The sequence below is a fragment of the Mytilus trossulus genome, chromosome 1 (assembly GCF_036588685.1).
Source record: "Mytilus trossulus isolate FHL-02 chromosome 1, PNRI_Mtr1.1.1.hap1, whole genome shotgun sequence".
NCBI classification, from domain to species: domain Eukaryota; kingdom Metazoa; phylum Mollusca; class Bivalvia; order Mytilida; family Mytilidae; genus Mytilus; species Mytilus trossulus.
The window spans coordinates 60,430,739-60,452,948 of NC_086373.1; positions in this window are offsets into that span (position 1 = coordinate 60,430,739).

Genomic DNA, 22,210 nt, shown 5'->3' on the forward strand with positions numbered 1-22,210 from the left:
TTGCTTGTTCATTGACCAATCAAATCACTGTAGTATTTGCAATTCACGAAGGACTATCATCCGTCTACATTTTATAGAGAACATGTGTCTTAGCTCATCTGGTCTTTCTTGGTCTTTTCGTCTGGTCCAAAGCAGTTACTTTTACAAAAATCTAATTCTCTTAAACTTTTAAGCAAAATGTGGAAAAATGGGGGGATTTTCCAGATGATGGTTTGAGTTTTCGTTTCCTTTGATGGTTTGCAGTTTGAAATGTTAACAAGTCGAAGATCGGGTCAGATATTAGAAATGTATTCACAATATAGATATATTAGATGCAATGGTTTGCTTTTTTGAATTTTTTTAAGCCATTTATGGAAATATTGATAAAATAGATTTTTAACTAGTAAAGGGAGACAGTTTTAAGTAAAATCACCCACGTATACAATGTATGACAGTTGTTTATAGTTCCGTTGTAATGAAAAAGGTGAGCAACCTAGACAGACATATTACAATTTTGATCCGGCAGCTTAAACTGTGTAAATATTAATTAAGCTATACTTTATTGTAGTTTTAACATGGGTAATCATTGTATTCCTGATTATTTTTTTGCCCGAGCGGTAGTGAACCCATGTTAAACTACAATAAAGTATAGCTTGCATCAATTATTTCGATTCTGATTAGGACAGTTAAACCGATTGTGTGGGCTCCTCCATGAACCTCCCTTTTTTGTTTGTAAAGAAGCAAACGGCTGGCACTGTGATTTTTCAGATAGAGGAGTTTTTAAACAGCCAGCATGAACGGTTGTCGTACATGTATCTAGGTCAGGTATGTCAATTTCGGAATGCAACACATTACAGTCATACAAAAATGTATTAGTAAAAACATGTGCATCATTTAAGAGTTTGGAAATATTTTAGGTCAATGTAATATCTTAAATGCATGCCAATTTGATAAAATTCATTATTCTGCAGTAGTCAATATACGCATGTGCATATAAAAATAATTCAGTTTAGAGCATGGGTTTATAAAACAAAAGAAGCACGTCATAATAGAATCACAGACATACGACACAACTGACTAGAAAATTCTAACAAGCACATAAATACATCTAACAAAGATGCTTACAAAATCTTTATTGAAAATGACAGTTGATTGTCAAAGATAAAACAGTTTTTGCAGCTGATAATGCATACTGTATATACTATATAAAAAAAATTAACGATGCATAACTTACAGTCAATTAAGTTGTGTAAACACTATGATGGATTTAAAAAAAAATAGTTTCAAGACATATACTAATTGATACTGTTTAAGAGCCGATCCTATTTTACATGAAAAGGAATATGGAAAAAAACGATATAAGGTACATGTATGTTAAATTTCTTCATGTCTTTTAACGAGCATATCTTCTCAAATGCTTTTTTGTTCATAATTGATACTTTACAGTTGAGTGAATAATGATGAAAAATGGATTTACTGTTTTAGTTTGACAAGTAATATACAAAAACACAACTTACTTTGTGCTGGAAAAGTCAACACAGTAGTAACGTATATACGTATTGTTCATAACATAGTACAACGCAATATCAAATCTAATAAAGCATGTCCAACAGAACTTAGTTATCTGCAAAACAAATGATAAAAATTAATGTAATTATGCGTTGTTGTTTTTTTTTTTAAATTGATGAATCGATTTACATGAACAGGATGTAAAACAAATTGTGCTTAGTACAATATTGATGTAATCGTATATACACAAACAAAATACCATAAAAAACTGTTGATCGTCATGTACTCATTTAAGAAATTATAAAATCAACTCGAAACATTCATACATGGTTTTAAATGATAATTTTAAATGATAATAATAATTGATCTCTATGTATAATAAATCATAAGCAAATGTTGATATCACAACTGGTCTCTATTTTATTTATTTTCTTGTATCATAAATATTATAGAGACGGATTTGGAGGGCTTTTCAGGGGCCAGTTCCCTATTTTGTGGGGAATATTTAGGGAATCACTGAAGCATGGCTAAGTGGATCCCCTCTCAGGAAGTCAGCGGACTTCCCTTATGACATGTTCTTGATCCGCCACTGAACTTTGTATAAATGTGACAATAAAACAATAAACAATCATCAATATCAAGTATAGAAAATTGGTACCGTTAATTTTATTACTACCACTGGGTCGATGCCTCCGCTGGTGGACTCTTAGTCCCCGAGGGTATCACCAGCCCAGTAGCCAGTACTTCGGTACTGGCATGAACATACGGATTTTTTGTGTTATTAAATTTGCTGTTATAAAATACTAGAAATTATTACAAATTAAGGAATGTATCTCCCTCGTGCAAAGCTCTGATTCCTTTTATGGATTTGGTTATACTTTTTGGACCTTTTGGATTATAGCTCTTCATCTTTTATATAAGCTTTGGATTTCAAATATTTTGGCAGCGAGCATCACTGAAGAGACATGTATTGTCAAAATGCGCATCTGGTGCTAGAAAATTGGTACCGTTAATTTTATAGAACTATACCTATTGACGATTCATTCTAAAGAAATAGTCTGTCATATTTATGTGATTGATATCTGAAATTGTAAAATAAACCCTATATTTCCAAATATTATAAATTTAGATATTTGAAAATGATGGAGTATCTAAATATCAACAATTACAAATGTATCTTGCTGCAAAATGGTTATTCTGCAATAAATAATGTACCTTAACTAATAAAAGGAAGTATTGTCATAATAAAAATAGTACTTTATCATTTGTATAAATTTTTACGTTTACTTTATCCATCTTTTTTACCGACAAACAACTTCAGAGTTTGATAAGACTTGAAGACGGAGTCAACGTTTCTTATCGATTTATTACGAGACCCACTTAAAATATCATAAACACATGATGCGCTTTCTAAATTCCCCTAGGCCTGTCGGTATCTTGTGAAAGAAGTTACTTAGATTTGCTAATCAGATAAGTTTTACATAAATCACACAAAAAAGGTCGGGTACACTACCTTTTACTGAAACGCATAGATAGACATACTGTCACTGAGTGGCGGTCCGCCAATATAATTATGTGTGTGCTAGTACATACAATGAAACAAGGAGCAACTTGTTCGCTTGCCCGTTGGCAAAATGAAATCACTGTATAAGTTGCAATTTACAAAAGACTATCACGCGTTTACGTTTTAAAGAGAAAATTTGCTTCAGCTCACCTGGGCCTTCCTGACCTTTTCGTCTGGCCAAAACCGTTTATTTTAACAAGTATGTAATTCTCTGAAACTTCTAAGCCAAAATCCAAACTACTGGGGTATCTAGTTTTAACAAAATTGAAAATGGAAATGGTGAATGCAACCGAAAGCCGCCAATTGGTCTCCAATGCAGCGTGAAACTCCCGCTCCCGGATGAATCCTTCAGCTGTTCCCTAAACAATTATGTTTAAATGTTTCAGATGAAAAAAACTTGCTTACTAACATGGAAAATATGACTAAAATATAACACGATAGTAAAAGACCAGTTTTGTAAATAATCTCTAACAATGATATTTCATATAAATATGGAAAACCTACAGAAGACATTGTTGAGATTGTTGAAAAAAAACATTTTTATTCTTTCAAAACCTTCAGACGACCTCTATTATGAGTAGTAGTTATTGCCCTTATGTAAGGAATTTTACTCATTTGATTCATTTTCCCTATTATCTTGAAAACAATAACAGATAGAGGTTATCTCCAAATAGCAAAAAGATCAGCAAACGATTAAAAAAAAACAGATACGGAAAAAAATTTAAATTAAAAACAAACGGTAGGTTAGTACCTCTCATCTTCAAAGATTATTATATTTATAGTGTCTTACTCTATGCATACGACAACATTTTAGCTCAATTCTTTAGTTGCTACATAAGCGATTAGTAAATTGAAACCTTATAGAGTATCTCTTTGGCCACAATGTGACATTTTTGGCACGATGCTCCTCAACCTGTATTCGTGATACAACTGATTAAAGTGAATATTGTGACATAGATATAGGAAGATGTGGTGTGAGTGTCAATGAGACAACTCTCCATCCAAATAAAAATTTAAAAAGTAAACCATTATAGGTTAAAGTACGGCCTTCAACACGGAGCATTGGCTCACACCGAACAACAAGCTATAAAGGGCCCCAAAATTACTAGTGTAAAACCATTCAAACGGGAAAACCAACGGTCTAATCTATATAAACAAAACGAGAAACGAGAAACACGTATATATTACATAAACAAACGACAACTACTGTACATCAGATTCCTGACTTAGGACAGGTGCAAACATTTGCAGCGGGATTAAACGTTTAAATGGATCCAAACCTTCTCCCTTTTTCTGAAACAATAGCATAACATCACAACATAGAAAAACATACGATAAAATATCAATTGGCAGACTTAACTCAATCAAAAAACGTATGATTACACAATGATAACCATTATTAGGACTATTTGAAGTGTTTTATATGTAAACAATTACTTGTCTTTGTAAAATCTACTAAAATTGTTGCTATCCTTTTGTATTGATTTATGATTTATAAAAAAAACACATCATGATCATTTATGATAGACTTTATACCCGTCAATTCAAATAATCTGCACAGAGACATTGATATTCCCACGAGAAATTCAATGTTGACGTCTTTTAAAAAAACATTTCCCTGTTTTTAAATTCTTTAAAAAAAAGTGTTTATTTTCCTTTTCATGTTTGTCCTGATTAAGAAATTAAGAAAACACGCATTATTTCCCTCGTTGAATAGATTTTATTTTTCGATACTGGAAAAATTTTAAGTTTTGAAAAAATTGTAAATAATTTATGAATGTTAGTAATTAAACTGAAATTTTGGAAAATTGTCAATGTAAAGTAATATGTAATATAGAAGACAACGCCATGAAAAAAACATAGAACGGTTTAAAGACTAACAACAGTTTGCAAAAAGGTAGATTCATGGTATACCGCCATCTTGGATTGTACAATCACATGTACAAAATCGGTCTAGTTATTTGCCCAAATTTGCAAATTTGAAGACATGGTTAGACTGTTTATCTATATAAGATAAATAGGTGATTTATTGTTTTTATCAAAATATTTAAACAAATATCATTTTTGTTTGTTTATTTAATCATTTTTGCCAAGTGTTAAAAGTTTCATTTTGGTCTCATGTGGAGAGTTGTCTCATTGTTTCAAAAATAGATAACAGTTAATACTTTTGAAACAATTTTACAGTAGTAAAACAGAATTCAAAATGAAGGCGAAAGATACCAACGGTATGTTCAAACTCATTAGGCGAAGATTAACTCACAACGCCATGAAAAAAACATAGAACGGTTTAAAGACTAACAACAGTTTGCAAAAAGGTAGATTCATGGTATACCGCCATCTTGGATTGTACAATCACATGTACAAAATCGGTCTAGTTATTTGCCCAAATTTGCAAATTTTGAGACATGGTTAGACTGTTTATCTATATAAGATAAATATGTGATTTATTGTTTTATCAAAATATTTAAACAAATACCATTTTTGTTTGTTTATTTTTGCCAAGTGTTAAAAATTTCATTTTGGTCTCATGTGGAGAGTTGTCTCATTGGGAATCATACCATAGCTTCTTTTTTATATACATGTATATATACTTATGAGTTACCTTAACTTCTATTATCATTTGATCTCTCATTTTTCTGATTTCAGTTATTCATGTACGATATCTTCTTATTCTTATTATTGTAATTTAACTTATATGCAATTGTATATGGTCTTATACATATCACGAAAATAGCTACATATATATTCGATTCAAAGTTAGTTGACTACAAAGTTCACTTAAAGTGTTATAAGGAAGCAATCTGACTACCTAGTAAGTAAAATATCTACAATTTGGAATAGTTAATTTAATTTAGGTAAAATTGCTAAGTATAGTTTTAAATGAATTAAAGATGCTTGATAAGAATAAGGATTGACTTACGTTGGATGAAAAATACTCAATAGATAATGTAACATCACAAATCATAAAAGTCGCACAAGGAAGTATATTTAAGAATACCAAGGAGGACTTAATCAAGTGTATCAAATTTATACATAAATATATATATAATGTATTGACACGATCGAAAAACAACTAAACATTGTTGATAAGAATTGAAGGAAAACTCGAACATGTTTATCACTTACATTTTGAGACACAATCAAGTTGATATATAACTTTTTCTGTTGCTATCATGTGGAATGATGTTCTACGTGATGTAGTCTTGCAAGTTACTTTCATCTAATCTTAAATCAAATACCATAAAAGTATACTTTCTGAACATAGGAGGGTATCCTTTCTAATATGATTACGAGTATGTGTATAGTGTGTTATACCGGAGTCACACATCAACGTACAGCTCCGAATGACGCCGGGTGTGGTAAAAAAGCATGAACGCTTTCAATACGCTAGTAGTTTGGGATGCATTTAACCTGTCTGTATCGTGTACACAACGAGCTTTAAGTGTGAATTGGGCATACGAGAAGCATACCTAAGCGTTTATCAGGCGTTTAAGTAACGTATGTTGGCGTATGTCAGGTGTTTGTCTAACGTATATTGAATGCACGCTACGAAGGAAAAAAAGTCTCTTGAACGTATCGAAGACGCGCCACGTTCGTATCTGGGACGAAAATCCGTGCTTTCGGCGTGTGTCGGAGGTTTATTATTATACCGGCGTGCACCAAACGTACCGAAAAAATTGACAAAGTCGATATAATATACGTTAGTTGCAAGCCGGAGAATCGCTTTAGCAATCGTTAAACGCGCGTTGCTTAAGTTTTAAGTACGTCGAAATACAAAAGTATACGCTTAGTGAACGCTACAACTCGAGGAAATTTTTATGCAGCATAAAACTTTCATCCAGCTCAAGCGTGTGTCTAGCGTATACATGTACGTCACACTCACGTCATGCATACTAGTATGCTACAAGCGCGTCATGCATATGCTACAAGCGCAGATAAGTTAGAGACACGTTTATGGCACGTTGAATGCGCTTCAAGATCGCTCGAGTTTAGCTTAAACGCATAAGGTTGTGTTTGCAACAACCACCCCATTATAGAACATCCAAGATACGACCACGACGCGTCTTTAATACGTTCAAGAAACTGTTTTCCTTCGTAGCGTGCATTCCATCTACGTTATAATAGACTAGTGTGGATCTAGCCGTCGATAGCAGCCGGCGTTAATATTCATGAGGCCAGCCTTCAATAATATTCATGAGCCGGCAATAATATTCATGAGATGACTTGCGTTCGAAGAAGTGTTGTTAGAAAATATGAACGATAACTATGATTAAATAACGTTCCTATTTATATGTGATATTACTTCACACAGGCATGTCAATGGATATCTTCTTCGAGGTCCGCGTTTACTTAATTAACTTTTGGTCTTCTTCAAGGACTTCTAGGTCTGCGTCTTTAAATAACATTGTAAATGTAATAAAAACAATGCAAATGCTTCCATAAATATAAAACAAAGTAATGGTCTTTTAACATTCTGTGATAAGAGAAATAATGTAAACTGAAGCAATAACAAGTTGAAATAAAAATAATTAAATATAGAAATTTAATGGGACATTACAACAAACAATTAAAGTAAAGAACAGTTCTTATTAAAATTTTGTGATTATTGAATTAATGTAAGCTACAATAAATAAAAAAATTGATTGAATACTAGTATAGAAATTTAGGAATTACAGAGAATTGATGGTCATATGGGCATTCCATAATTTGTTCGTTGTTCGTTGTCTACAAATATAGTCCAATCATGAAACTAAAACATACAATACAGACAGTATTTTCTATTTAAACAGATCAGAAAAAATAGAAACATAGTTAATTGCAGAAATAAAAACAACAGAAAAATAAAAACTGTCAAGTACTATTTCAATGACATATAATTCTTCAAAATTACGGAGACCAATCTCAGTCATTAATCTTAACATTAACAATTTATATCATTGCCTTTAAAATGTCCCATAGCACTTATGCCCTAAACCCGTACGAGTTAGTCAGGAAAGGATAAGGAGAGGGGGGGGGTACCCTGGTATATCACAAATTCTAAAATGAACTATTGCCGGCTGGCCAAACGAAGAGATTCTCCACGTGGGCAATACTACCTGTGGAAGAGGTACTTATTTCCTTTAAGATGGCTCTTAGCACTTGTACCCTAGACCCGTACGAGTTTGTCAGTAGAGGGTTAAAAGGGGGGATATGGTATTCCGGTTTACAACGAATTCGAACTGAACTATTGCCGGATGGCCAAACTAAGAGATTCTCCATATCGACCATCATACCAGAGGTAGAGGTTGGTATTGCCTATAAAATGGCCTAGAGCACTTATGCCCTAGACCCGTACGAGTTAGTCTGGAAAGGATAAGGGGGGTACCCTGGTATATCACAAATTCTAAAATGAACTATTGCCGGCTGGCCAAATAAAGAGATTCTCCACATGGGCAATGATACCAGAGGAAGAGGTACTTATTGCCTTTAAAATGGCCCATAGCACTTGTACCCTAGACCCGTACGAGTTTGTCAGTAGAGGGTTAAAAGGGGGGATATGGTATTCCGGTTTAAAACGAATTCGAACTGAACTATTGCCGGCTGGTCAAACTAAGAGATTCTCCACATCAACCATCATACCAGAGGTAGAGGTTTTGCCTATAAAATGGCTCATAGCACTTATGCCCTAGACCCGTACGAGTTAGTCAGGAAAGGATAAGGGGGTACCCTGGTATATCACAAATTCTAAAATGAACTATTGCCGGCTGGCCAAACGAAGAGATTCTCCACGTGGGCAATGATACCAGAGGAAGATGTACTTATTGCCTTTAAAATGACCCATAGCACTTGTACCCTATACCCGTACGAGTTTGTCAGTAGAAGGTTAAAAGGGGGGATATGGTATTCCGGTTTACAACAAATTCGAACTGAACTATTGCCGACTGGCCAAACTAAGAGATTCTCCACATCGACCATCATACCAGAGGTAGAGGTTGGTATTGCCTATAAAATGGCCCAGAACACGTATGCCCTAGACCCGTACGAGTTAGTCTGGAAAGAATAAGGGGGTACCCTGGTATATCACAAATTCTAAAATGAACTATTGCCGGGTGGCCAAACGAAGACTTTCTCCACGTGGGCAATGATTCCAGAGTAAGATGTACTTATTGCCTTTAAAATGGCCCATAGCACTTGTACCCTAGACCCGTACGAGTTTGTCAGTAGAGGGTTAAAAGGGGGGATATGGTATTCCGTTTTACAACGAATTCGAACTGAACTATTGCCGGCTGGTCAAACTAAGAGATTCTCCACATCAACCATCATACCAGAGGTAGAGGTTGGTATTGCCTATAAAATGGCTTATAGCACTTATGCCCTAGACCCGTACGAGTTAGTCAGGAAAGGAACTATTGCCGGCTGGCCAAACGAAGAGATTCTCCACGTGGGCAATTATACCAGAGGAAGATGTACTTATTGCCTTTAAAATGGCCCATAGCACTTGTACCCTAGAATCTCTTAGTTTGACCAGCCGGCAATAGTTCAGTTCGAATTCGTTGTAAACCGGAATACCATATCCCCCCTTTTAACCCTCTACTGACAAACTCGTACGGGTCTAGGGTACAAGTGCTATGGGCCATTTTAAAGGCAATAAGTACATCTTACTCTGGAATCATTGCCCACGTGGAGAATGTCTTCGTTTGGCCACCCGGCAATAGTTCTGCTGGTCAAACTAAGAGATTCTCCACATCAACCATCATACCAGAGGTAGAGGTTGGTATTGCCTATAAAATGGCTCATATCACTTATGCCCTAGACCCGTACAAGTTAGTCGGGAAAGGATAAGGGGGTACCCTGGTATATCACAAATTCTAAAATGAACTATTGCCGGCTGGCCAAACGAAGAGATTCTCCACGTGGGCAATGATACCAGAAGAAGATGTACTACTTGTCTTTAAAATGGCCCATAGCACTTGTACCCTAGACCCGTACGAGTTTGTCAGTAGAAGGTTAAAAGGGGGGATATGGTATTCCGGTTTACAACGAATTCGAACTGAACTATTGCCGGCTGGCCAAACTAAGAGATTCTCCACATCGACCATCATACCAGAGGTAGAGGTTGGTATTGCCTATAAAATGGCCCAGAACACTTATGCCCTAGACCCGTACGAGTTAGTCAGGAAAGAATAACGGGGGTACCCTGGTATATCACAAATTCTAAAATGAACTATTGCCAGCTGGCCAAACGAAGAGATTCTCCACGTGGGCAATGATACCAGAGGAAGATGTACTTATCGCCTTTAAAATGGCCCATAGCACTTGTACCCTAGACCCGTACTAGTTTGTCAGTAGAAGGTTAAAAGGGGGGATATGGTATTCCGGTTTACAACGAATTCGAACTGAACTATTGCCGGCTGGCCAAACTAAGAGATTCTCCACATCGACCATCATGCCAGAGGTAGAGATTGGTATTGCCTATAAAATGGCCCAGAACACTTATGCCCTAGACCCGTACGAGTTAGTCTGGAAAGAATAAGGGGGGTACCCTGGTATATCACCAATTCTAAAATGAACTATTGCCGGCTGGCCAAACGAAGAGATTCTCCACGTGGGCAATGATACCAGAGTAAGATGTACTTATTGCCTTTAAAATGGCCCATAGCACTTGTACCCTAGACCCGTACGAGTTTGTCAGTAGAGGGTTAAAAGGGGGGATATGGTATTCCGGTTTACAACGAATTCGAACTGAACTATTGCCGGCTGGCCAAACTAAGAGATTCTCCACATCAACCATCATACCAGAGGTAGAGGTTGGTGATGCATATTAAATAGCTCATAGCACTTATGCCCTAGACCCGTACGAGTTAGTCAGGAAAGGATAAGGGGGTACCCTGGTTTATCACAAATTCGAAATGAACTATTGCCGGCTGGCCAAACGAAGAGATTCTCCACGTGGGCAATGATACCAGAGGAAGAGGTACTTATTGTCTTTAAAATGGCCCATGGCACTTGTGCCCTAGACCCATACGAGTTTGTCAGTAGAAGGTTAAAAGGGGGGATATGGTATTCCGGTTTACAACGAATTCGAACTGAACTATTGCCGGCTGGCCAAACTAAGAGATTCTCCACATCGACCATCATACCAGAGGTAGAGGTTGGTATTGCCTATAAAATGGCTTATAGCACTTATGTCCTAGACCCGTACGAGTTAGTCAGGAAAGAATAACGGGGGTACCCTGGTATATCACAAATTCTAAAATGAACTATTGCCAGCTGGCCAAACGAAGAGATTCTCCACGTGGGCAATTATACCAGAGGAAGATGTACTTATTGCCTTTAAAATGGCCCATAGCACTTGTACCCTAGACCCGTACGAGTTTGTCAGTAGAGGGTTAAAAGGGGGGATATGGTATTCCGGTTTACAACGAATTCGAACTGAACTATTGCCGGCTGGCCAAACTAAGAGATTCTCCACATCAAGCATCATACAAGAGGTAGAGGTTGGTGATGCATATTAAATAGTTCATAGCACTTATGCCCTAGACCCGTACGAGTTAGTCAGGAAAGGATAAGGGGGTACCCTGGTTTATCACAAATTCGAAATGAACTATTGCCGGCTGGCCAAACGAAGAGATTCTCCACGTGGGCAATGATACCAGAGGAAGAGGTACTTATTGCCTTTAAGATGGCTCATAGCACTGGTACCCTAGACCCGTACGAGTTTGTCAGTAGAGGGTTAAAAGGGGGGATATGGTAATCCGGTTTATAACGAATTCGAACTGAACTATTGTCGGCTGGCCAAAATGAGAGATTCACCACATCGACCATCATACCAGAGGTAGAGGGTGGTATGGCCTATAAAATGGCCCAGAGCACTTATGCCCTAGACCCGTAAGAGTTAGTCTTGAAAGGATAAGGGGGGTACCCTGGTATATCACAAATTCGAAAATGAACTATTGCCGGCTGGCCAAATGAAGAAATTCTCCACGTGGGCAATGATACCAAAGGAAGAGGTACTTATTGCCTTAAAAATGGCTCTTAGAACTTGTACCCTAGACCCGTACGGGTTTGTCAGTAGAGGGTTAAAAGGGGGGATATGGTATTCCGGTTTACAACGAATTCGAACTGAACTATTGCCGGCTGGCCAAACTAAGAGATTCTCCACATCGACCATCATACAAGAGGTAGAGGCTGGTATTGCTTATAAAATAGCTCATAGCACTTATGCCCTAGACCCGTACGAGTTAGTCAGGAAAGGATAAGGGGGGTACCCTGGTATATCACAAATTCTAAAATGACCTATTGCCGGCTGGCCAAACGAAGAGATTCTCCACGTGGGCAATGATACCAGAGGAAGACGTACTTATTGCCTTTAAGATGGCTCATAGCACTGGTACCCTAGACCCGTACGAGTTTGTCAGTAGAGGGTTAAAAGGGGGGATATGGTAATCCGGTTTATAACGAATTCGAACTGAACTATTGTCGGCTGGCCAAAATAAGAGATTCACCACATCGACCATCATACCAGAGGTAGAGGCTTGTATGGCTTATAAAATGGCCCAGAGCACTTATGCCCTAGACCCGTACGAGTTAGTCTTGAAAGGATAAGGGGGGTACCCTGGTATATCACAAATTCGAAAATGAACTATTGCCGGCTGGCCAAATGAAGAAATTCTCCACGTGGGCAATGATACCAGAGGAAGAGGTACTTATTGCCTTAAAAATGGCTCTTAGAACTTGTACCCTAGACCCGTACGAGTTTGTCAGTAGAGGGTTAAAAGGGGGGATATGGTATTCCGGTTTACAACGAATTCGAACTGAACTATTGCCGGCTGGCCAAACTAAGAGATTCTCCACATCGACCATCATACAAGAGGTAGAGGCTGGTATTGCTTATAAAATAGCTCATAGCACTTATGCCCTAGACCCGTACGAGTTAGTCAGGAAAGGATAAGGGGGGTACCCTGGTATATCACAAATTCTAAAATGAACTATTGCCGGCTGGCCAAACGAAGAGATTCTCCACGTGGGCAATGATACCAGAGGAAAAGGTACTTATTGCCTTTAAAATGGCCCATAACACTTGTACCCTAGACCCGTACAAGTTTGTCAGTAGAGGGTTAGAAGGGGGATATGGTATTCCGGTTTACAACGAATTCGAACTGAACTATTGCCGGCTGGCCAAACTAAGAGATTCTCCACATCAACCATCATACCAGAGGTAGAGGTTGGTATTGCCTATAAAATGGCTCATAGCACTTATGCCCTAGACCCGTACGAGTTAGTCAGGAAAGGATAAGGGGGGTACCCTGGTATATTACAAATTCAAAAATGAACTATTGCCGGCCGGCCAAACAAAAAGATTTTCCACGTGGGCAATTATACCAGAGGAAGAGGTACTTATTGCCTTTAAAATGGCTCATAGCACTTGTACCCTAGACCCGTACGAGTTTGTCAGTAGAAGGTTAAAAGGGGAGATATGGTATTCCGGTTTACAACGAATTCGAACTGAACTATTGCCGGCTGGCCAAACTAAGAGATTCTCCACATCGACCATCATACCAGAGGTAGAGGTTGGTATGGCCTACAAAATGGCCCATAGCACTTATGCCCTAGACCCGTACGATATAGTCTTGAAAGGATAAGGGGGGTACCCTGGTATATCACAAATTCGAAAATGAACTATTGCCGGCTGACCAAACGAAGAGATTCTCCACGTGGGCAATGATACCACAGGAAGAGGTACTTATTGCCTTTAAAATGGCTCTGAGCACTTGTACCCTAGACCCGTACGAGTTTGTCAGTAGAGGGTTAAAAGGGGGGATATGGTATTCCGGTTTACAACAAATTCGAACTGAACTATTGCCGGCTGGCCAAACTAAGAGATTCTCAACATCAACCATCATACCAGAGGTAGAGGTTGGTATTGCCTATAAAATGACTCATAGCACTTATGCCCTAGACCCGTACGAGTTAGTCAGGAAAGGATAAGGGGGGTACCCTGGTATACACAAATTCGAAAATGAACTATTGCCGGCTGGCCAAACGAAGAGATTCTCCACGTGGGCAATGATACCACAGGAAGAGGTACTTATTTCCTTTAAAATGGGTCTAGCACTTGTACCCTAGACTCGTACGAGTTTGTCAGTAGAGGGTTAAAAGGGGGGATATGGTATTCCGGTTTACAACGAATTCGAACTGAACTATTGCCGGCTGGCCAAACTAAGAGATTCTCCACAACGACCATCATACCAGGGTTAGAGGTTGGTATTGCCTATAAAATGGCCCAGAGCACTTATGCCCTAGACCAGTATGAGTTAGTCTGGAAAGGATAAGGGGGGTACCCTGGTATATCACCAATTCTAAAATGAACTATTGCCGGCTGGCCAAACGAAGAGATTCTCCACGTGGGCAATAATACCAGAGGAAGAGGTACTTATTGCCTTTAAAATGATCCATAGCACTTGTACCCTAGACCCGTACGAGTTTGTCAGTAGAGGGTTAAAAGGGGGGATATGGTATTCCGGTTTACAACGAATTCGAACTGAACTATTGCCGGCTGGCCAAACTAAGAGATTCTCCACATCAACCATCATACCAGAGGTAGAGGTTGGTATTGCCTATAAAATGACTCATAGCACTTATGCCCTAGACCCGTACGAGTTAGTCAGGAAAGGATAAGGGGGGTACCCTGGTATATCACAAATTCAAAAATGAACTATTGCCGGCCGGCCAAACGAAGAGATTTTCCACGTGGGCAATTATACCAGAGGAAGAGGTACTTATTGCCTTCAAAATGGCTCATAGCACTTGTACCCTAGACCCGTACGAGTTTGTCAGTAGAAGGTTAAAAGGGGAGATATGGTATTCCGGATTACAACGAATTCGAACTGAATTATTGCCGGCTGGCCAAACTAAGAGATTCTCCACATCGACCATCATTCCAGAGGTAGAGGTTGGTATGGCCTATAAAATGGCCCATAGCACTTATGCCCTAGACCCGTACGAGTTAGTCTGGAAAGGATAAGGGGGGTACCCTGGTATATCACCAATTCTAAAATGAACTATTGCCGGCTGGCCAAACGAAGAGATTCTCCACGTGGGCAATAATACCAGAGGAAGAGGTACTTATTGCCTTTAAAATGGTCCATAGCACTTGTACCCTAGACACGTACGAGTTTGTCAGTAGAGGGTTAAAAGGGGGGATATGGTATTCCGGTTTACAAAGAATTCGAACTGAACTATTGCCGGCTGTCCAAACTAAGAGATTCTCCACATCGACCATCATACCAGAGGTAGAGGCTGGTATTGTCTATAAAATGGCTCATAGCACTTATGCCCTAGACCCGTACGAGTTAGTCAGGAAAGGATAAGGGGGGTACCCTGGTATATCACAAATACTAAAATGAACTATTGCCGGCTGGCCAAACGAAGAGATTCTCCACGTGGGCAATGATACCAGAGGAAGAGGTACTTATTGCCTTGAAAATGGCCCATAACACTTGTACCCTAGACCCGTACGAGTTTGTCAGTAGAGGGTTAGAAGGGGGATATGGTATTCCGGTTTACAACGAATTCGAACTGAACTATTGCCGGCTGGCCAAACTAAGAGATTCTCCACATCAACCATCATACCAAAGGTAGAGGTTGGTATTGCCTATAAAATGGCTCATAGCACTTATGCCCTAGACCCGTACGAGTTAGTCAGGAAAGGATAAGGGGGTACCCTGGTATATCACAAATTCAAAAATGAACTATTGCCGGCCGGCCAAACGAAGAGATTTTCCACGTGGGCAATTATACCAGAGGAAGAGGTACTTATTGCCTTCAAAATGGCTCATAGCACTTGTACCCTAGACCCGTACGAGTTTGTCAGTAGAAGGTTAAAAGGGGAGATATGGTATTCCGGATTACAACGAATTCGAACTGAATTATTGCCGGCTGGCCAAACTAAGAGATTCTCCACATCGACCATCATACCAGAGGTAGAGGTTTTTATGGCCTATAAAATGGCCCATAGCACTTATGCCCTAGACCCGTACGAGTTAGTCTGGAAAGGATAAGGGGGGTACCCTGGTATATCACCAATTCTAAAATGAACTATTGCCGGCTGGCCAAACGAAGAGATTCTCCACGTGGGCAATAATACCAGAGGAAGAGGTACTTATTGCCTTTAAAATGGTCCATAGCACTTGTACCCTAGACACGTACGAGTTTGTCAGTAGAGGGTTAAAAGGGGGGATATGGTATTCCGGTTTACAACGAATTGGAACTGAACTATTGCCGGCTGGCCAAACTAAGAGATTCTCCACATCAACCATCATACCAGAGGTAGAGGTTGGTATTGCCTATAAAATGACTCATAGCACTTATGCCCTAGACCCGTACGAGTTAGTCAGGAAAGGATAAGGGGGGTACCCTGGTATACACAATTTCGAAAATGAACTATTGCCGGCTGGCCAAACGAAGAGATTCTCCACGTGGGCAATGATACCAGAGGAAGAAGTACTTATTGCCTTTAAAATGGCCCAGATCACTTGTACCCTAGACCTGTACGAGTTTGTCAGTAGAAGGTTAAAAGGGGGGATATGGTATTCTGGTTTACAACGAATTCGAACTGAACTATTGCCGGCTGGCCAAACTAAGAGATTCTCCACGTGGGCAATGATACCAGAGGAAGAGGTACTTATTGCCTTAAAAATGGCCCAGAGCACTTATGCCCTAAACCCGTACTAGTTAGTCTGGAAAGGATAAGGGGGGTACCCTGGTATATCACAAATTCTAAAATGAACTATTGCCAGCTGACCAAACTAAGATATTCTCCACATCGACCATCATACCAGAAGTAGAGGTTGGTATTGCCTATAAAATGGCTCAGAGCACTTATGCCCTAGACCCGTACGAGTAAGTCTGGAGGGATAAGGGGGTACCCTGGTATATCACAAATTCTAAAATGAAGTATTGCCGGCTGGCCAAACGAAGAGATTCTCCACGTTGGCTATGATACCAGAGGAAGAGGTACTTATTGCCTTTAAAATGGCCCATAGCACTTGTACCCTAGACCCGTACGAGTTTGTCAGTAGAGGGTTAAAAGAGGGGATATGGTATTCCGGTTTACAACGAATTCGAACTGAACTATTGTCGGCTGGCCAAACTAAGAGATTCTCCACATCAACCATCATACTAGAGGTAGAGGTTAGTATTGCCTATAAAATGGTCCAGAGCACTTATGCCCTAGACCCGTACGAGTTTGTCAGGAAAGGATAAAGGGGGGTACCCTGGTATATCACAAATTCTAAAATGAAGTATTGCCGGCTGGCCAAACGAAGAGATTCTCCACGTGGGCAATGATACCAGAGATAGAGGTACTTATTGCCTTTAAAATGGCCCATAGCACTTGTACCTTAGACCCGTACGAGTTTGTCAGAAGAAGGTTAAAAGGGGGGATATGGTATTCCGGTTAACAACGAATTCGAACTGAACTATTGCCGGCTGGCCAAACTAAAAGGTTCTCCACATCGACCATTATACCAGAGGTAGAGATTGGTACTGCCTCGAAAATGGCCGATAGCACTTATGCCCTAGACCCGTATGAGTTAGTCAGGAAAGGATAAGGAGGGGGTACCCTGGTATATCACAAATTCGAAATGAATTGCCCGCTGGCCAAACAAAGAGATTATCCCCGTAGGCAATGATACCAGAGGAAGAGGTACTTATTGACTTTAAAATGACCCATAGCACTTGAACCCTAGACCTGTACGAGTAAGTAAGTACAGGGTTAAAAGTGGGGATATCGGATACCGGTTTACAACAAATTCGAACTGAACTATTGCCGGCTGGCCAAACGAAGAGATTCTCCACGAGGGCAATGATACCAGAGGAAGAGGTACTTATTGCCTTTAAAATGGCCCATAGCACTTGTACCCTAGACCCGTACGAGTTTGTCAGTAGAGGGTTAAAATGGGGGATATGGTATTCCGGTTTACAACGAATTCGAACTGAACTATTGCCGGCTGCCCAAACTAAGAGATTCTCCACATCGACCATCATACCAGAGGTAGAGGTTGGTATTGCCTATAACATGGCTCATAGCACTTATGCCCTAGACGCGTACGAGTTAGTCAGGAAAGGATAAGGGGGGTAACCTGGTATATCACAAATTCGAAAATGAACTATTGCCGGCTGGCCAAACGAAGAGATTCTCCACGTTGGCAATGATACCAGAGGAAGAGGTACTTATTGCCTTTAAAATGGCCCATAGCACTTGTACCCTAGACCTGTACGAGTTTGTCAGTAGAAGGTTAAAAGGGGGGATATGGTATTCCGGTTAACAACGAATTCGAACTGAACTATTGCCGGCTGGCCAAACTAAAAGATTCTCCACATCGACCATTATACCAGAGGTAGAGGTTGGTACGAGACCCGTACGAGTTAGTCAGGAAAGGATAAGAAGGGGGTACCCAAGTATATCACAATTTCGAAATGAATTATTGCCGGCTGGCCAAACGAAGAGATTGTCCCCGTAGGCAATGATACCAGAGGAAGAGTTCTTATTGACTTTAAAATGACCCATAGCACTTATACCTTAGACCCTTATGAGTAAGTAAGTAGAGGGTTAAAAGTTGGGATATGGGATACCGGTTTACAACAAATTCGAACTGAACTATTGCCGGCTGGCCAAGCTAAGAGATTCTCCACATCGACAATTATACCAGAGGTAGAAGTTGATATTGACTCTAAAATGACCCATAACACTTATGCCCTAGACCCGTACGAGTCAGTCAGCAAAGGGAAAGGGGTTTATTGAACTGTTGCCGACTAACAAAACTAAAAGATTCTCCACTAGGGCCACGATAACAGGGACAAAGGTAGTTATTACCTTTAAAATGGATAAAAGCACTGATGCCTTAGACCCGTAAGATTTTTCAGAAGAGGGTTAAAAATGGAAATTAACTATTGTTGACTGGCCATACTAAGAGATTCTCCACGTTAGCCATTATTGGTTAACCTATCGCGGGAGCATAACGTCCGATTTATTGTACTTGTCCATTGTCGACGTCGTACTGTCAGTGACTTCGCCTTGGAATACGAATATGTATATTTAATGTACTGGCTGAACAGTTGTTGTAGTACATATTGCCTTAACTATCATCTTTATTTATGATACCGTGACCCGGATCTCGAAAAAATGAAATCAGTCAGATAGGAGAAGAGAAGACAGAAGCGCTGTTACCAGACTATTCCGAAATAGAATTACCGGAGAAATAATATCTCGGAAATACGTTGTGTGTCGCTTTCTCAAAGTCGCTTGCTACAGTAATCCTTAGAGTTTTCCGAAACGTGTTTATCCCAATTCAATCCACTTTTCCATAGATCCTGTATGAGCTTCTTTGTTCGTATTGTGACCGGGCTAAGTATTCTAAGTGGATCGTATTTTTTTCGAAGAATTTTCTAAATCTCACTTTTTGTTACAATGTCTAGTATTGGAATATCACATTTAGTCCGGCGGCCACAAGTATATTTCAGACGAGTTGTGCACATCCTGATATAAGCATGAACATTGGCATAGACCTTCCTGAAATATTACTCTTTTATTTCAGATAAGAAGGCATTTGAAATAAATGTCTCACTGCCGGTTAAATAAAAAATGGCGGACATCATACTTTAATCGGCCCAATATAGAAGGCTAGTACTGTGGATTCATTTATTTTCGTGGGTACCAATTTTCGTGGATTCAGGGAAACTTACATATTCGTGGATATTTAATTTCGTGGTTTTACCGAAGTCTGCATACTAGTACAAGCCTTTGTAAAATTTGTCATTCGTTGAACATCAAATTTCGTGGTTTGCCTGTACCAACGAAATCCACGAAAAATTGGTATCCCACGAATAATAATGAATCCACAGTATGTGAAAAGGATCTATCAGCATGCTGCTATAATAATATTTGGTACAAACCTGTGTTATGTAATACTTTTGAATATATTATATAGATAAAATGTCTCTAAAAACCCTACTTTCGGTAGAATCCAATAATAGCGGACATTGACTAAAATAAGCTTATTTTTTAGGGAGGGGGATTGAAATATGTTTTAACGTATTGTTACTATCATTAAATTGTACAGGAACATTTCTTTGATGCTTCCAAGGGATACGATGTATAAGATATATATCTTAAAAATCCTTTCTTCCGGTAATATTCAAAATGGAGGACATAAATATGTAATTTTTTTTATTTTGATATTTATCTTTTTTTCAAAATGTGAGGAAAGTGGGGTTTTTTTTTTGTGGTGGTCATCAACTTTAGGCTTTAATTTATCCTCTAAACCACTTATCATATTCTGGAGTTAATATTTAAATACAAAGTTAACACTTCCGGTAAAAAAAAAAACAATGTGGCGTAAATGTCAAAGATGAGTCCTCACTCCATATGTTCGATGTAGAGCTTTGGATAGATTGATTTAATCAAAATAAAATCACTTAAGTACTAAACCTTTTAAAAATTACCACTATTTGGCAAAAAAAACTTGTAAATTCCCAGTTACCACCACATGCACACGACGCAGGGCACGGGAGACTTGAATTTCCTCATAAAAACAACCGCGACAACCTTTCTTACATCAACAATGTGCAAGCTTCTGACAACACGATGAGCCCTCAGAAAGAGTTTTTTAAAAGTGATCCTCTTTGTCCCGTCGTCATCCATTAGCGCCTGGACTTGGTAGCATACGAGCCAATTTCAGGCTCGTCCCCTAAACACGTGTCTTAGTATATTGTACATTTTGCATGCTGGAAAAGACTAGACTAAGTTGATAACCTCAATTAGCCTACCCTTTTGCGTAAATAGATATTTCTTGCTTTGTTAACCATGCTAACCCCATATGATTATTTTTTGCTATCTTACAGTAAACACCGGTGATTTAGGCGGATCAATTATCATTCTTTAAGTTAAAGTCACATCTTCAAATGCTATCAATGTCTCCTAAACAGTCTTTTTCCCCCTTTTCAAGAAAGCAGAGAACCGTATCACAACCGGAAAATGGATCACAATATTTGTGTGTGATCCCTAATCGCGAGTGCATTTGGAAGGTCATTTATATATATTTATCCAAAGCTTTTCCTCCTCTTAAACACAATCCATAGTTTGTCTACCCCTATGTCACGGAATAGCGAAACAGTAATGACAGCATCATCAGTAACGACTGTTCGAATAATGACTAAGTCTTGTTTAATTTCGTGTTTCACTGCATCAGACACATGCACCAAGATTCTATTGTCAGTCTTTTGATACATATGTATTAATATGGTGTTTAACTTGAAACGCATCACGGCGGTAAAGATAGAATATCCTGAACATGTGTTGCTACAACTGTCATATGCATCCAAGACTTTATCATAATAGTTTCATGCTTTTTAAGATAAGGGCATAATACCCTATCAGCATACTCGTTATGAAACAACTTGAAACTGTAACAGTAGATGAATGCATATATAGACAATACCGGTAGTTTGAATGCTGCCACAAGAAAAAAGTAATACACTTAGGGGTAAGAGAATACAAAGACGAATCCAGAGTCGAAACAAATCTCAAAATTGGTAAAGTTTTCTGAGAGATGACGACATTAAGAAAGAACTTTTTAGTTTTTATTCACAGGCGCTTGCTCAATAGATTTTGAGGAAGAGTTAGTTGTAGCAACAAATGCTCAGGATGTTTTGTGTTATTCACCACATGATGGTGTTTCAAGTTTAGCCCCATGTTAAAATGAATAGGCTTATACTATAGAATCAATATACAAAAAAAACATGTGTCTGATGCAGTGATTCACAGACTTAACTGACTCATGACTTGAACAGTCGATACTGATGCTGCTGTCATTGCTGTGTCATTATTCCGTGACATGGGGGCAGATGAACTTTGGCTTGTATTTGGAAGTGGAAAAAGCCTTAGATATAATCTATCCGTGACCTTTCAAGTGCACGTTTACTTGAAAGGGAACTTCGTTGTTGACATGGATGGCGTTTGAGGATTTGACTTAATGATTTAGAATGATGATTGATCAGCCAACATCACCAGATATGGATTTGATAATGCCATTGATAAAACGATACGTGGTTTTGTAGTAAGATCGAACAAACTTATCAGATGGGGTTTACGAAGCAAGAAAACATGTTTTTGAAAGT